Genomic DNA, 6,000 nt, shown 5'->3' on the forward strand with positions numbered 1-6,000 from the left:
CAACTTAATTCGTTCTGGAGGTCCGTTCTTAACCTGAAACTGTTCTTAACTAGAGGAGTGATTTTGCTAATGGGGCCTCTTGCTGCCGCTGCACCGCCAGCACACAATTTCCATTCTCATCCTGGGGCAAAGTTCTCAACTTGAGATAACTCTTCCATGTTAGCGGAGTTTGTAACCTGAAGCGTTTGTAACCCAAGGCGTTTGTAACCCAAGGTACCACTGTAGCTCTTACTGTCAGAAAATTATTAGTCAGAATCTCCATTCTTGTAACTCGAATCCGTTGGGTTTGGGTCCTACCCTCTGGAGCAGGAGAAAACGAGCCCTCTAGATATTTGCAATGGTTCTTTTAGGGTTTCACACAGGGATCTCTCCCAGCCCAACCTGCATATGCCATGAATTGAACCTGGGATTTTCCGCATGCAGAGAAGATGCTCCATCACTAAGCTAAGTCTTCTCCCCCCCCCCCCCCGGTGGCTTGTCCCAATTGGGGATGACATCAGTTCAAAAACTGTCAAGCGAAGCCAATATGTTTGATGGACATCAGTGCCAGTTACAAGAGGGAGAGGAGTGGCAGCAAGGCAGCGAGGAGCTCAGCACAGCATAGGCCATTGCAGCAGATTCAACCTTCGCTGGCCATTACTGCACATAATAGTCAATTCCACTTAACATATAGGATTACTTTGTAAGTCAGCTGCCCCTGACTTTTGACCAAACTATATGCATAAAAAAAATAAAATCCTTAAATATAGGTCGGGTGAGGAGTTCTGTTCACCCTCTGCTTCTCATTGTCAAACAATATGTTTCCTTTCTTAGTCACTTCAAACATAATCTGTGGAAATTTTCTGCTTTTAACACACTTCCCCTAGTTCTTTCTCATTTATTTCTAGTCTCTGATGTTAAAAGAACACATCTCAGTGGATTGACTAAACTATATTATCTAAGCATTAGGCATACTTTAAGGCCTTAATCAACAGCGGGATCTTTGCTCTTTCCTAGTGAAAAGCAAGAATTGGAAACTGACTATGAGCCATGAAAGGCAGAAAAGTAGTCAGTGGGTGCCTCACTCCCTCTCCTGGAAAATCAAGGCATAGCACTGGTTTGCTATGACATCAGGCTGCTGTTTGTGATTACATCTTCTGAAATATTCACAGCAGCTTGTTCCTTAACCATGAGAATGTGACAACTTCCAGGCCTGTTCGAAGACAGTTTTGTTCCAACAGGCATTCAGGAAAGATTGATTATGCTTGGTGGTGGTTTTTTGTGTGCTGTTCCTGTCTGTTTTTAACATGAACTCATTTTTCTGTTTTAAAAATTTCCTGATTAAAAAAAAATTTTTTTTAATGCTAGTTGCCTTGAAATAAGGCAGGACATGAATGCTCTTATAAATGAATCATCCAGGCAGACACTGTGCAAAAATGTATGTCAGCAGTTAAGCAGCCCACAGTGGGCTATAAACTGGCAACCTAGAGGATATCAGATTCAGATTCAGTCTTGGACACCACCACCCTGCTCCAGAAAAGCAGAATACTGCAGTGAGACCTTATGTATAAGCCTGGAATCCTTTTTGTATCAAAAGTGGAACTCCCTGGTCTCTATATACAAAAGCATTCCAGTCAGGCAAGGTTGGTCATAGGAATAATCAATAGTTAAGACTTCCTATTTTGCATGCAGAAAAAGACCCAGGTTCAGTCCTCAGCATCTCCCCTTAAAACACCTGGTTGTAGATGATGTGGGGTGTATGGGGCATTAGGGGAGGGGTAGTATCTCTGGTTGATGATACGCTCCTTCTGATGTATTTTGTCCTTCTTTGGTTCTCACCCCAGCCTGCACTCAGCTCTTACCAGTGGCTCCTAGAAGCTGTCAGCAGGTGACAGCGGCCATACTCTGGGAACAGCTTCTACTGGCCAACTAAACCAGATGAAAGTAGCCAATGGGTCTCAAACCCTCAGTGAGTTAGGAACTTCACCCGCATGTGAAGACAGGGTCCAGCGGATTCAGCTGACGAGACCAATAGTGAGTCCAATGGTCAAGAAGGTGGTTTCTGCACGTGCTGCAGAGGGAAGTAGGGAGGCCGATGGGACTCATCAACCGGGGAAAGGAGCCCATTTAAGGAAAGGAAAATTCTGATCCTAAACCTCCACTGCCTTGCGGAATATCTTCTGGAGGAGATAAGGAGTAAACCCTACACAAATCTGCAGTGGATCCCTAAGATGGTTGGATGGAGATTTGTATGCCTCTTTCCAGCAGCTCCTGCAGCCAAGCTAGTGCCAAATGTATTGCTCTGCTTTCCTTTACACCACAAAAGTGAGCACCTCCATACACACTGCCCATGGTTGTGCCCTGGGGAGGTCACTTCGTTGCTGCTAACACAGGACAGGGCTTTGCTCTGCACTTAAAATTTGGATTGATTTTTTTCCACACAAAAAATCAACATAGCGCACAACATCCCAGTCAAAATGAAGTGTTTGCAAGTCTCATTGCTTGCAACGAAAGAGAGAAATACCTGCTTCCCAGGGTGCCAACTTGAGTAAAATATTGGGATGGCCCAGGTAAGCCCCACCCGACACAATCAATCATAGATCACCACATGAGAGCCAGTGTGGTGTAGTGGTTAAGAGCTATAGACTCGTAATCTGGTGAACCGGGTTCGCGTCTCCACTCCTCCATGCAGCTGCTGGGTGACCTTGGGCTAGTCACACTTCTCTGCAGTCTCTCAGCCCCACTCACCTCACAGAGTGTTTGTTGTGGGGGAGGAAGGGAAAGGAGAATGTTAGCCACTTTGAGACTCCTTCAGGTAGTGATAAAGCAGGATGTCAAATCCAAACTCTTCTTCTTCTTCTTCATACACCATTTGAATGGCAATGTCTATTAACTTTGGGGGTGGCAGCTCCCTCAAATACTTTATTGAGGGGGCTGAAGGGACCTCAGCCCTTAGGAGTTGGCTCCTACACCTGCTTCAGTTTCTCCCATTGAAATCTTTGGGACTTGGAAGTGCTTCACTCTGGTGGAATCATGCCCTGAGTATCCGAGGCTGAAAACCTGGGCTGACAACACAACAAACTGAATGCAGCTGAAAATGAACTGAAAGAAGGGTAACCTTTGAAAGAGCTGCGTTGAATGTATTCCAGGTTCCTGAAGAGGTAAATAGGCATAGCCTTGCTGCTAGGGAGAATGTAGGCAATACAAACTGTGATGTTTAATCCCTTTTGAATAACCCATTTAACACGAGCCAAGTTGTAGTTAACAGAATGTTACAAGCTGCTTCCTCATTGGGTAGCAATACTGGTAATTTTAGATGGGGAAGGTGGGGTGAATTTCATGTCTCGTCTATTATCATAGACTGCTTGCTTCTGTTTTGGATCTAAAATGTAAATAGTTGAAAGTCCTTTTCCCCCAGCCACAAATGTTGTGTGAGCAATAAATTTCTGAAGTATTCCTTGGATATCTTGAGCATAGCTCATCCAAAGGCAATATTTATTCTCAGGCTTAGATTTGTTTGGTTTTGTAGATGTATCTATGTACATATGATACATTTGTATTTCTTCTAGGCTCCGTGTGATTTCAAGTAGCAATGGGAAGGAGGCTCATGTTCCCAGCAATAAACAGATACAATGCTAAAACTCCGAGAGAGAGAGAGAGAGAGAGAGAGAGAGAGAGCGCGCAAGAGAAAGTTTGCTTGGTTACATTTGCTTCTTGGTTCACAAACTGAGCTTGAGAATATATTATGCATTTAAAGAATTTCAGTCCAATGGCACCTTGAGGAACATTTTACACGACTATAAAGGTCAGACAAGTAAGCTTAAGCTGACTATTTATATTGTTGAGAAAATACAGTCACTGGGCAATACTCACTGCCCAGATAGGATATCTGCATTGGGTTTTCTGTTGAAAATTGCCCATCCTGGCTATGTGCCCTGAAAGGTGTTGTTTGCAGTAAACAGCATTTTCAGGGGGGAAATGCACTCAGGAGGGACCAATTTTATGTAGAAAAGTGATGCAGAGCCCCAATACAGATCAGGAGCATATTCTTGATCAGGAACTCATGACTGCTTTTTCTCCAAAATAAAAGCAGCCATGAAGTGTATGCTTGTTAAAACACATGATTAATATCTAAGGATATACAAAACTGACCATTTTTATTTCTCTCAGTTTCTCATTTTTCCGATTCTTCAGGTCAGTCCTCAACATTTCCATACCATCATCTTGGTGTACATTTCCCCTAATATATACATTAAAGGTAAAGTGACCCCTGACCATTAGGTCCAGTCGTGACCGACTCTGGGGTTGCGGTGCTCATCTCGCTTTATTGGCCAAGGGAGCCAGCGTACAGCTTCCGGGTCTTGTGGCCAGCATGACTAAGCCGCTTCTGGCGAACCAGAGCAGCACACGGAAATGCCATTTAACTTCCCGCCGGAGTGGTACCTATTTATCTACTTGCACTTTAACATGCTTTTGAACTGCTAGCTTGGCAGGAGCAGGGACTGAGCAACGGGAGCTCACCCCGTCGCAGGGATTCGAACCGCTGACCTTCTGATTGGCAAGCCCTAGGCTCTGAGGTTTAACCCACAGCGCCACCTGTGTCCCTTAATATATATATTACTATATGCAATTTCCCCTAATATACACTTTTTGCAAAGCAATTTTTGTATGTATTTTAATGCAAACATGTGTGTCAGGGGTTCAGGGAGAGAGACGCAGAGTGAGGGGGAAGGATTCCAGACTGACGAGGAAGAGGATGACAATGACCCAAGATTGTCCATGAGTCCGTCCAGTGAATCGGAGGACTCCCAAAAGGGAGCCCCTCTGGTCAAGCCAAGGGGAGCTAGAGGGGGAAGCAGTCAGGAGCAGGGAAAGGAAGGGGGAACCCCCAGTGGGAGTTGGAGAGCGAGACCGGCTGCTCCGCTGGAACGGAGTGAGGGGGGAGGAGTGACCAGTGTGTCAGAAGGAGCAGAACAGGAAGCAGAGAGGGGAAGGAGATCAGGGCAAAACGTGCTGCCGGAAGGGGAGGAAAGTAGTATTGAGGGCAATGTAACTGTCGAAAGGAAGGTCAAGAGCAACGTAAGCGCGCCAAGTTCAAAATGGGAGGCGCGCGGAAATGAAGAGAGTCCTGGGGAGGAGCCTGGTCCCAAAGCCCGAAGGAGGGGGGAGGAGGCGGCAGAGGATTCAGCCTCGGGAGAGTCCCGAAGGGAGAGAACACAGGGGGGCAGAAAGACCCTGCGGAAAAGGAAAGAGAGAAAGAGGTGGACCAGTACAAGCCTCTTAAACTGGTGTCGAGGGGGGAGCGAGTCAGAGGGGACTTCAGCGGTCTAAGGGTAACAAGACGTAGGGTCACGGACCTCGGATCTAAAGCTACTGATGTTCTTGAATAAAAGCTTTTGTACATAAGCTGGAGTGGACTTTGGTCTCTTGTGAGCTGGGACCACGGGTGACTCTGACAGCAAGTCCCCTCTCATAGAACGCAAAATTTTTTTTTGCAAAGCTCACGAACGGTGGCAGCCATGAGTGCGGAGGAACAGCTGACAACACTGCGCAACGCAGTTACGGAACTCACCGCTGCAGTCATTGCATCTCAGAAGAAGAGTGATGAAGCGGAGAAGCGCTGCCAGGACCTGCAAATAAGGTGGGAGCGTGCTAGCAAGGAGGGGTTCCCAGGGTCCAGATCGGAGGGAATTGGACTTGGAAGGCGGGGGGGCAGTCTAGTCACCCACTTCAATGGGAACCTAAAGCACTACCCAAGTTTCAGAGCAGACGTCTTGTATGCACTGCATTTGCTTCGTAATGACTTTAAAGATGAAGAGGAGAAAGTGGGGTTTATTGTGTCTCATTTGCATGGGGAGGCAAGAGCTTGGTTGCGCAATTTGTGGCGCGAAGACGGCCCTGCCCGCCGCGATTCTGATGAATTTATTAAAGCAATGGACGCTTGTTTCCAGTCAACCGTGGATCTTGATCTTGCACGCAGGGAAATGCACGGGTTGCGGCAAGGGAGAGCCACTGTGCGTC

This window comes from Podarcis erhardii (genome assembly GCF_964252035.2).
Source record: "Podarcis erhardii genome assembly, chromosome: 8".
In the NCBI taxonomy this organism is placed as follows: Eukaryota; Metazoa; Chordata; class Lepidosauria; order Squamata; family Lacertidae; genus Podarcis; species Podarcis erhardii.